Source organism: Bos grunniens, chromosome 9 (genome assembly GCF_055505025.1).
Source record: "Bos grunniens cultivar Pamir isolate PY7600 chromosome 9, Bosgru_T2T1.0, whole genome shotgun sequence".
Classification (NCBI taxonomy): Eukaryota; Metazoa; Chordata; class Mammalia; order Artiodactyla; family Bovidae; genus Bos; species Bos grunniens.
Genome location: NC_141173.1, coordinates 101004242 through 101016193, shown reverse-complemented (window position 1 = coordinate 101016193; position 11952 = coordinate 101004242). Strand labels below are relative to the sequence as shown.

At 40.1% G+C, this 11952-nt stretch overlaps 1 long non-coding RNA gene across 1 annotated transcript; it reads left to right on the top strand.

Moving 5' to 3' along the window:
• Nucleotides 1–2038: 2038 nt before the first annotated feature.
• LOC147366464 (uncharacterized) lies at nucleotides 2039–7019 on the top strand. The gene is made up of 4 exons (XR_015132494.1): nucleotides 2039–2172; nucleotides 3326–3420; nucleotides 5628–5732; nucleotides 5832–7019. It is a non-coding gene; the product is annotated as an uncharacterized LOC147366464 (long non-coding RNA).
• Nucleotides 7020–11952: the final 4933 nt, after the last annotated feature.

The window sequence follows — 11952 nt, the reverse complement described above, 5'->3', positions numbered from 1 at the left end:
ATTGTGAATTAGAAAGATTAATCAATTTGCTCAAAAACACAGAGCTAAGTCCTGGGAAACTTGAAATTCAAAATTAGGACCTCAGACTCAAAAATTCTTAAGTGAATCCCATAGAGATATAGAGATAATCTGGACTTGGGTAGGTCATTCCAAAACCTGTAGTTCTGGAGGTAATGGGGTTGGGGGCTGAGAATAGGAAAATACAGTTTTATTTGAGTGAAAGGCTCATTTGTGAGTCACAAATGACTTTTAAATGAACTTTTGATAATTTCCATCCTCCAGAGCAAAAACCAGAAATAGAAGAAATTTTTCATTGCCTGAATTTTTTTTTTTAACTTGAGGCAGGGAAAAATTTGGGAGGACCTGAAGACCACTTTCTTTGTGTGTATTTGAAAATAAAATGGGATCTTTGTCTAGAGCCGAGAGTGCAGGAATCATAGCCTGATGCCCATTCCTGAAGAGCTGTGCTAAACCTTTGAGGCAGGAACAAGACAAGATGACAGCTGAAATTTGGCCTGCTAGCTTGGAAGGTAGTTATTATGGGATGCGAAACCTATACTTTGAAAGCGCGACTGTTTTTATGTTTCCTGCCTTTTCTTGGCTCTTTCTCTTTATTCTCTCTCTCAGAGTTAGTTAAAAGTCCTTTGGAGAATTCTAACCTGCCTCAAATATTTTAAAGGGAACTGTTAAAGATGGTGATGGCCTATATTTGGGAACGAGTTTTGTTTTAAACCACTGTAGTACTGGGTTTTTTTTTCTTTTTTAATTCACTTGCATTTCCATACTAAAAATGTGATATATGTTATTTGCAGGGAAGCAATGAAATAAAAGTAATATATGTATATTATACATAGGCTTCCCAGGTGACTCTTGTGGTAAAGAATTCCCCTCCCAATGCAGGAGATGCAAGTGACCTGGGTTCGATCCCTGAGTCAGCAAGATCCCCTGGAATAGGAAATGTCAACCCACTCCAGTATTCTTACCTGGAAAATTCCATGGACAGAGGAACCCATGGGCTACAGTCCACGGGGCCACAGAGATTCAGACGCGACTGAGCGACTGAGCACACAGAACACTATGTAAATAAATATATACATATAACTCTTTCATTTCTGTAAAACCTTTGTGAATATTGTGATATATATTCATCCAGGATTGTGTGCACATAAGTCTGAGTGTACTTGTTTATTTAGCTAGAATGATAGCCCGGTGACAGACTAAATCATATAGCACACATTTTTTGTGACCTCTTTTTCAAAAATCTATTTTAGAAAATTAATTTCAATAACTACAGAGAGGTTAGTCATGTGAATATAATTTATTTTATTTATCTGATTCCTCACCTTTTCCAATCTAACTTTATATGTAAAGCTGTGAGGAACATAGATTGATTTCTGTATATGTTGCTTTTATATTCTAAGTAGGTTATTAAAATTTTCTCTGAACATCCTAGAATTCTCATTATTGGGCTATCTAAGTAAAACATCTTTTTAAAATGTGTGTGATTTTGTCGTTATAATTCCAATGTTCCCCTTTCTCCATCTAGAGAGCCACGGTAACTGATCTCATTATATGCCTTGTTTAGTGCAGTGATTAACACATCTATTAACATGGTAAGAGTTGAAGAAATTGTTAGAGACTGTCGAAAAGTGTAGTCACTGCTAATAGTTACCAACTGTTCATAATGCATTTAGCTTAATTTGTATGGAAAAGTGGTGTGTGCAACAGCACTTGCCAAGATGAGGTTTTGCCAACAATCATGATCGTTTTGGCTCAAAAGATGTGATGGATTCCCACCTTGGGTCAGCTCGGACGTCTCCCTGTGCTTTTGTTTCTGATGGTTAGCTCCGTCATGGGGGCTTTCAGCTTTCCTCTGGAACATCTGGCAGCAGCTACTGTCACATGCGCAACTCCTGAGTCAATGGGCCATTAGTTTTTGTGCAGAAATATGTGTGAATTTAGAAAAGGCACTCAGGAGCATCTGTAATGGGGGCCATGTGTTATCAATTGGAGAGCAGGGGGAAACTGGTTTTGCTCAGATCATCCTCTTTCCCCACGTGGAAACCTCTGTCCTAAAGTAAACCAAACACACACAGGGGCTGTGTGCACAAGGGGATCGTCAGAGGTCTCTACCAGACCGCTCGGAAGTGAATGCCATCACAGCATCATCAGGTGAGGATTCCCTATTCCTCAGGCATTCACAAACCCTGAGTAGAAGCAGACTTCCCTGACAGCAGAGAAAGCAGCTGCTTCTTGGAATAAATTTAGGAGTGCTGAGCAACTCCCCATGACCCTAATAATTCCCCCTTTAGCAACTCATTCCCAGCATCGAATTATTTTCCAACCTCAACAGTCCTTTGCTTCTGTGCTGAAATAGTGATACCCTTGGGAAAAATCATGTCTAACCTAATGATGACTGTTTATACTGAATAAAATTAGTTTGAAGATTTCTTGGTTTCCCAAGACAGCTCCGTGTATATGAATCAAATTTAGGAAAATGGGTGGATATACACTGCATTCTGATGGGATACATGAAATGGGGGTGGAGAAGTTGCAGCATGTATCCTGTAGGGAGTCTGGAATGGACTGGTCACTCAGTTGAGAACCTCAGGGTCCAAAAATCACATAGGCTCTGGTATTTGGGAGGGGGGATGGCTCCTGAAGAATAATGTTGCCTGCTTTAAAGTTATCTTCCTTTGAAACTTTCTTCTATCCTCACCCTCCCTGGGAAGAGTTATCCTTCCCTCCAATTTGCTCCACAGTGCAACCCTGTGTTATAAGGTATTGCTGTGTTGTTCAGTCGCTAAATCATGTCTAATTTGTGCCTTCATGGACAGCAGCACTCCAGGCTTCCCTGTCCATGCAATTTTCCAGGCAAGAATACTGGAGTGGGTTGCCATTACTTCCTCCAGGGGTTCTTCCTGACCCAGGGATCGAACCTGAGCCTTCTGCATTGCCTGCACTGCAGGGGGACCCTTTACCTTCTGAGCCATTGGGAAATCGGCAAATAGAAGGGGAAGAAGTAGAAGTAGTTTTTTATTTTATTTTCTTGGGCTCCAAAATCACTGCAGACAGTGACTGCATCCAAGAAATTAAAAGACATTTGTTCCTTGGAAGATGTAGTAGGGAAGGGGTTGAGCTGAGGGAAATCAGTAACTTTCCCCAAGTTCTCCATTCAGGTGAGCATAAAATATTTCCAACTTCTCTTGGGTTTTCCCTCCCCACCTAGAAAACATTTCAGATTTTCTGCATATTTGGAGTGTACAAAGCAAGACTTTAATATCTGTGTTTTGATTCACTTTTCCGATTTCTCTATTCTGGGCAGAGGACGTCAGAGAGGGAAAGGTTGGGTTGTCTGTCCTAGACTTGCAAGGAGGTTCGGCTCCACCAGCATCTGTTCCATGACCTTGAGCAAAGCATGTAAGTGCATAATGGGTAATTGCAACGGCTCTGCAGAGGTATTTTGAAGGTATTTTGTCAACTAAACAAATATGCGCAGCCTAAAAGTTGAGAGTTAGGTTTTACTCAGTGGGAATGTTAGGACTCAAGCCCGGGAGACACAGTCTCGAGTGATGCTGAGAGAGCGGCCTCTGAGGAGGCAGGCGAGGAGCCAGGCTGTATGCAAGTGTGCAGCAAGGGGCGGGAATATGAAGAGATTATTCATATTCCTCAGAATATTCCTCTTCAATCAGAATATGAAGAGATTATTGGTAATTAAGAGAAAAGTGATCTTCTCTGTATGAGAAGATGCAAATGCCCGGGCTTGCCAAAATCATTTCTTTCATATACATCCAGCTATCTGGGGCCAGTCCGGCTTTCTTTACGGTTCCCACAGTAATTCCTTGTTTACATCCAGGGATGGCGAATGTGGCGGAAGATGGCTTCCCACATCCTCCCCGCTCCTCAGCTCTTACGGGGGAAGAAGGAGCCGATAGCTTCCAACTAGCTGCTTTGCTTCACCTGGGCTCAGGAATTTGCAGTGGGAAAGGCTTGTTTACTAGTAGAGCTTAGAGCAGAAAATAGTTCATTTCACACACATAATGTACACGAAGTACAAAAGTCCAGGATAAATGTGGCGCCAGATGAAATGTAGCTGATGAAAGTCTTCACTTATTGAGTGCTTGCTACATGGCAGATACTGCGCTAATAATTTATGTGTATTTACTCACTTATTCCGTACAATAACCTCCTCATACTATTATACTTTTGTATATTCTATTACACTATTGTATCATATACAATACTATTATGTATGGTACGTACTATTATACTTTTATACTATTGTAAATGTACTACTATACGTGTATACACCATTACAATGTACTACTATTATTAGCACTGTTACACTTGCCGTTATAAAGTACTATTGTAATTGCCATTTTCTAGAAGAAGAAATTGAGATTCATAGGAGAAATGTGACCTCCTGTAGCTGTACAGGTAAGGTAGCAACATTGTTTTTCAAACTTGTGCAGGTTGAGTTCAGAGTCCTAGACCTCCACCCATAGTGATTAATACCAGCATCTCTCTGGCTCATCAGCTGTGCTTATGCCTGCCTTGGTTTCAAATCGCAGTAATCTAAAAGTCAGCAAGAAGATAATGAAAGGAATTTATGTTTATCATTAAGGAAAACAAAAAAAACAAAAAAAGGCTTTCAAGAGTGCCAATGTATTTTTTTTAAATATAGGACATTCCATGAGATGAAATATACTCATAGTTTGAAACTGGCAAGTTTTAAATTGTGAACCTGATACTTTTTAAATTTCAAACTTCAAAAATGAAGCTTTGAAACAGGAAAATTGGTCCTGTATACAACAATGAAAAGGAATCAGGAAGAGTTAAATAAAGCCATGAAAAATTAAAAATGCAAGTCTTCAAGTTTGTGAGAGCAATTCTTAGCTTTCATGGTATAAACATATGCACAAGAAAGCAAATCAGAACTGCAGAAGTCCGAAAGAAAGTATAGTGAGTAGTGAAAAGTGATCAGGAGCTGTGGAAGTTTCATAGACCAACACAAAAATTTCCAGAGAGTTCCTGAATTTTTAAAGATGTTTACAAGGTAGAGCTGAAAGGTCTAAAAATCTGTATCCTCTTAGTATTCCACTGAGGCTGTAACTGCATTAAATAATGAGTTAGACGTTTGTAGGAGCCACTTGTGGCAATTGCAAAGCCTAAAGCATATTTAATTAAATTAAGTAATCTCTATCTAGATGAAAATAAATCATTTTAGTGCTGACTGTTTTTAATGATTCAGGCTGTCATTCAAAAAAAAAAAAGATCGGAAGCTGGTAAAGTACTTCGAAGTCCATTTACAGGACTTTCATAGCAAAGCACTAATGGGATTTTTCTTGCCAGGGAAATGCCATATTTTATTAATAAATGATTCTGAAGCACTCCCAGTAATTACTAACATATATCACAAAATTTGCCAAAAAGGTGGGAAAAATACTTTAAACATACAAGCATCTTTTGAAAGGATAAAAACAGCTTTAGGGTATTTTAAAAATTATGATTACTTAATCCACACATAGGTAAACTTCTAAAAGAACATTGACAAGAGCCAGAAGAGATCTTTAGTAAAATTTCTTTCATTTTGAGGTAACTAGGCCTGCCTTTTGGTTTCTCAACAGAATAAGCACCCAGCACTGAGGACTTAGGGTTGATATCAGAGTAGGAAGCAGCAGGAATGAGCCTCCCAATCTAGACAGCACTTACACTGGCAGAATCTCTGTGATGTAAGTATTTTGGAAACCTGGGTCCATTGGATGCTAACACACTCCAGAGGAAGACTTGGAAGGCAAATTGTGGCTAATGTGGTCTATTTTATCTCTTAGCACAGGAGCAGCTACTCATCCTCCACCCTACTCACGCCCATCACCTGCCTCCCTCTGAATATGGGTGTGTGCCTCGATCGCTGATAGCTGCCTCTGGTCAGAGGAGTGCAGGCAATGGCTGGGGGACCCTTGTTGCATCTGCCCTCAATCAGACTAAGGTGACTTCCAGGGGACTTAAAGGGCCAGTGATGCTTATTTTCTCTCACATTTTTGTCCCCTTTTGGGAGCCAGACATTAAAAATGAGGACATTCCAAAGCTTCTGCATACATAAAGAAAATTAGATAGCAATCATGTCTGTCCAGGGAAAGGCACAAGCTAAGAAGGAACTTGAGAAGACCTTAAGTTCATATATCATGTTGATCCTTGGTACACTAGAAGCCTATGAAAAGTTTAAAGACACACACACACATTAATAACAAAGGCAGCAATCCCTAGAAGAGATGGAGATCCGATTTCCAGTTCCCACATCGTTACACTCAAATGTGTAGTTTTGAACAAAAAATCTGAAGCCAGACAAAGAAACAAGAAAATATGGCCCATTAAAAGGAGACCAAAAATCAACAGAAAATAACCTCTGAAAATGACTGATGATAGACATACCAAAGACTGTATAAACAGCTGTCATAAAAGCTCAAAGAACTAAAGAAAATATGAAGAAAGCCAGGAAACCATGTATGGATACAGTGGAAATATCAATAGACAGACCACCTAAAATAGACATTCTGGAACCGGGAAATACAATGAAATGAGAAACTGCCTAGAGAGATTCAAAGCAGATTTAAGCAGAAATGAGAAAGAACTGATGAACTTGAAGATATTAATAGGACAGCGGAAATGGAAAGAAAGAGAAAGAGGAAAATATTAAAGAAAAGTGACCGGTGCCTAAGGAATCCATGGGCCAGAAACAGATCCACGTGCATGCACACTGTGGGAGCCCCGGAGGAAGAGAGGGAGCCCCGGAGGAAGAGAGGGAGGGATGGGCAGAGAGGACGTTAGAAGGAATGATGGGCGGAAATCTCTCAAATTTGATAAATACGTGAATATAAACACCTGAGAAATTTAAAGAGACTCAAATAAAATGAACTCTCCTTTCTTAAGCTCAATGAAATCTTTAAAAACAAGTTGCCCACTGTCCCAGTTAAAACCAGAAGCCTCAGAGCTCCCAAAAGGTGCACAACAACATGGCTGAAACTCCTGCAAAATTCAGTTTTCATATAAATATCATCTTTAGAGTTCTCCAGTATTTCCCTCAGAGGAGGCAATGGCACCCCACTCCAGTACTCTTGCCTGGAAAATCCCATGGATGGAGGAGCCTGGTGGGCTGCAGTCCATGGGGTCGCTAAGAGTTGGACACGACTGAGCGACTTCACTTTCACTTTTCACTTTCATGCATTGGAGAAGGAAATGCAACCCACTCCAGTGTTCGTGCCTGGAGGATCCCAGGGACGGGGGAGCCTGGTGGGCTGCCGTCTATGGGGTCGCACAGAGTTGGACACAACCGAAGCGACTTAGCAGCAGCAGCAGCAGCAGCAGTATTTCCCTGGAAAACCACACTCATGAAGTTCGTCTTTATTTGACTTGACTTAGAGTTCACCCTGGGGTTTCCCTGGAGGCTCAGATGGTAAAGAATCTGCCTGCAATGCAGACGTAGGTTCGATCTCTGGATTGGGAAGATCTCTCGGGGGAGGGCATGGCAACCCACTCCAGTATTCTGGCCTGGAGAATCACCACGGACAAAGGAGCCTGGTGGGCTACAGTCTATGGGCTCACAAAGATCTGGGCATGACAGAGCAACAAAGCAAACACACACACACAGACACATGCACAGAGGTCACCCTATGGGGACAGACTTTCCTTGAGGGTGTTTTTTGAAAAAAATCAGCAGGAACTAATTCATATTGCAGCTGCCTATGTGGGTGATGACAACTGGGGAAAACAAGGAGCTGGAAAAAAATCTGTGAAGGAAACAGTGGAGAATGAGCTGCCATAAGGTGTAGGTATGTACAAGGCCACACTCACTCCGTGCACTTTGCACATGCCCAGGGCTCTGTGCAAAGCGGAAGTAAAGGCTAAGACCAAAGTGTTTCTGCCTCCAGGCTTCTGCGTCAAGGATTTCTGATTCTTGATCTGTTTCTCCATTCCTGCAGGAAGCTGTTCTTCCTGTGACCTCATTTCTCTGACAGATCTAAGAAGAGCTGTTGGTTTTCAGTTTGTTCAGCTCTTTTGTCGTGAGGACGGAAGGGAGAATGTCTGAGATCTTCGCCCACCGCAGCAGAGTATGAATGAGCTTTGAACACTCTCCAGCAAAGAGGATCAGTTATTAGTAAATCCCAAATTTGAATCATATCAACACATCAGTGATTGGAGCACCTCACCTTTAAAAAACATATACATATGTATTTATGTATGTATTTATTTCTCCCTGGTTGTGCTGGTCTTCTTTAGCTGCTGCTCGTGGGCTTTCTCTAGCTGTGGCAAGTGGGAGCTATTTTCCACTTGTTCTCTTATGAAGAGAAGAAATGAATAAGGGGCTTCCCTTGTTGTGGAGCATGGGCCCCGGTGCAAGAGCTTCAGTAGTTGGGGGCGTGGGTTTCGTTGCCCCTCAGCATGTCAAATATTCCCAGGCCAGGGATAAACCCATGTCTCCTGCATTGGCAGGTGAGTTCTTCACTATCGGACCACTGGGGAAGTCCCAGAGCATTTCGTCTTTTAATATACATTCAATACATTAATAATAATTTAATGTGTCACAATAATTCAACTTTTCAATGTTTTTAATCAGTTTTTCTTAATTTCCTATAGCATACATATGTATTCTGTTTCCAAGTTATCCTCATTGTAAAATCAGACTTTTAAGAATTTTGGGAAAAACGGAAGATGGGATATAATTTGTTGTTAATATTTTTAAGGAGAGGCCCAAACTGTTTCTGTATGATAAATTTATAATAAATTTATAAGTACTTTAAAATCCGTGTCTAAATGACATAAATAATTAAAGCATTCCAACCAAAAAATGCGTAATGACTTGTATTTCTGTGACAAAAGTGGTAAAAATGGGAATATTGTTGCTCTGATGGATGCCTAAACATCAATCATGTATTTAATTTGGAAAATATTAATAAAGTGTATTGCTGCCCATCTCTAATAGTATTAATATTCTCAATTTGCTTTATATATTATTTATTACTTTTTTCCTGCTGCCCATCTCTAATAATATTAATATTCTCAATTTGCTTCTTATATTATTTATTACTTTTTTTCTGCTAAGAGTTTTTTTAGTTTTTAATTTACTTTTAAAAATTTACAGTGGACTATAAATACCAAATCCTGTTCTGAGGCAGATGATTTCTTTCCTTTTTTTAAATTGGAGTATAGTTTATTAACAATGATGTGTTAGGTCAGTAGTCATCTGGACTAGATGCAATCTGAGCACACACATCATTGTGTTTATAACGAGGCATTTGATAACCAGTCTCTTTACAGGTAACATAAAGGCAAGGGAGTTTCGAATGGGTAGGGATGATCAATGAGCAGAAGGGAGAAACCACCAAAGACAAATCAAATTGTGTTGCTCGGGGCAGGCCCTGAAGTGATGGAGTGACATCTCCTACTGACATTGCTGCCAGGGGTTCAGGATGGTCATCAGTTCTGCTGGCGCACTGCTCCAGGCCAGCCCCAGGAAGCTGGCTGTCATTCACTGAGAAGTCACTGCTGAGCAAGGGCATGTCATCAGCAGTGTCATATGCCCCTTGGCTGTCTCTAGTGCCCAGAAAAGTTGTCCGACTTCATTTACTCACCTGTCCAGGCAGAACAACAACAAAGGAGGTGATGGTAACAGTGGTCCCTGTACTAGAATAGTCAGCCTTCTTAAGGAGAAGGAGAGATCAAGATTAGATAGTGAGTGAGACAAAGAGCATGTTTGGACAGATTCTTGCCACCCTATGGGCTGTATAGCCCACCAGGCTTCTCTGTCCCTGGGATTCTCAAGGCAAGATTACTAGAGTGGGTTGCTATGCCCTACTCCAGGGGATCTTCCTGACTTAGGGATCAAACCCACATCTCTTACATCTCCTGCCTTGGCAGGAGGGTTCTTTACCGCTAGTACCACCTGGGAAGACCAAATAATATTTAGATACCACTAATAAAAATCATATACCTCGTGGAAAAATTGGGTTATATTTTTACTTACAATACTTGTTATGGTAGAACAGTAAACTTGATATAAATATATAAATTAAATTAAATATTGCAATTATATTACATATTTGAATACTGTTACATTTCTATTTGTATACGATTATGCTTTTAACTTATGGTTTATTTCTGAGAAAAAATTATAAAAGTAATTTTTGTAGAAATTATTAAAATTTTACAGATGAAAGTGAGAGAGGAGAGTGAAAAAGTTGGCTTAAAACTCAACATTTGGAAAACTAAGACTATGGCATCCGGTCCCATCACTTCAAGGCAAATACAATGGGGAAACAATAGAAACAGTGAGAGACTTTATTTTTGGGGGCTCCAAAATCACTGCAGATGGTGACTGCAGCCATGAAATTAAAAGACGTTTGCTCCTTGGAAGAAAAGCTATGACCAACCTAGATAGCATATTGAAAAGCAGAGACATTACTTTGTCAACAATCCATCTAGTTAAGGCTATTGTTTATTCCTGTGGTCATGTATGGATGTGAGAGTTGAACTACAAAGAAAGCTGAGCACTGAAGAATTGATGCTTTTGAACTGTGGTGTTGGAGAAGACTCTTGAGAGTCCCTTGGACTGCAAGGAGATCCAACCAGTCCATTCTGAAGGAGATAAGCCCTGGGATTTCTTTGGAGGGAATGATGCTAAAGCTGAACTCCAGTACTTTGGCCACATGATGCAAAGAACTGACTCACTGGAAAAGACCCTGATGTTGGGAAAGATTGAAGGCAGGAGGAGAAGGGGAAGACAGAGGATGAGATGGCTGGATGGCACCATGGACTTGATGGACTGAGTCTGAGCAAGCTGCAGTCCATGGGGTCGCCAAGAGTCAGACACGACTGAGTGACTTACACTTTCACTTTAAACATTTCAAAATATATTGAAAATTTTGCATACCTTGTACTGGTGGAGAAGTTGTTTTAAAAACAAATAATATAATTCTTACTTGGAACTATAAAGCTTTGAAGTATGCACACCTACAAAGACAAGGAGAAAGAGATAAAGACAGGCAGAGACAGTTTCTGAGTAACAAGGTTTTAAAGGAGATTTTCAGCATTTTTTAAATGGCAATAAGACTTTTCTTACTATTATAGGATGTTGTGGAGGAAATCACTCCTTTGCAACAATTAAAGAAGTAAACATAGTTTAAAAAATATTTTTAGAAGATATGGAAGTCTGAATATTTAAGAGGACCACAAATACTGTAACATTTGTGCTCAGTCATGTCTGTGACCTCATGGACTATAGCCCTCCAGGCTCTTCTCCACATGGGGATTCTCCAGGCAAGAATACTGGAGTGAGTTGCTCTTTCCTTCTCCGGGGATCTTCTCAACCCAGGGATCAAACCCATGTCTCTTGTGTCACCTACATTGGCAGGTGAGTTCTTTACCATTGAGCCACCTAGGAAACCCATCAAAATACTATAATTCCAGGTAGAAAAATGTTTTTCCTTAGTAGAAAGAATACTGGAAACATTTTCTTTCAGAGAATTTCTTGAAGTAGAAACAGGCTAAGAATCAGGCTTGCCATAGGCCGAAGGTCACTAAAAAGTTCTGATGGCCTCCAGAACTGATATAATCAATTAACATTAGAGGAACTCCAAACGCACACTCATGTTTCTTCCTGGAATATTTGGTAGATGTGGAGAAATGCGAACCTTCAGAATGGACTGGAAATTAAATTATCTGTTCACAATGCTTAGAAAACAAAGTCTCAATAAAGAGACTCAGCTTCAAGATATTTGAAAAAAGAACTGGACTGAAACTCATTAAAACTGGAATCCAACCTGGACACAACAAAATACATGACTCTATTGAATTAAACAGTCCTTCATCCGATCTGTCTAAAGAATAAATAAAAAATAATGTATCTGTGGAGAAAAAACATTGATTTTCTTCTGTATAGTCTGTTGAAACATGAAC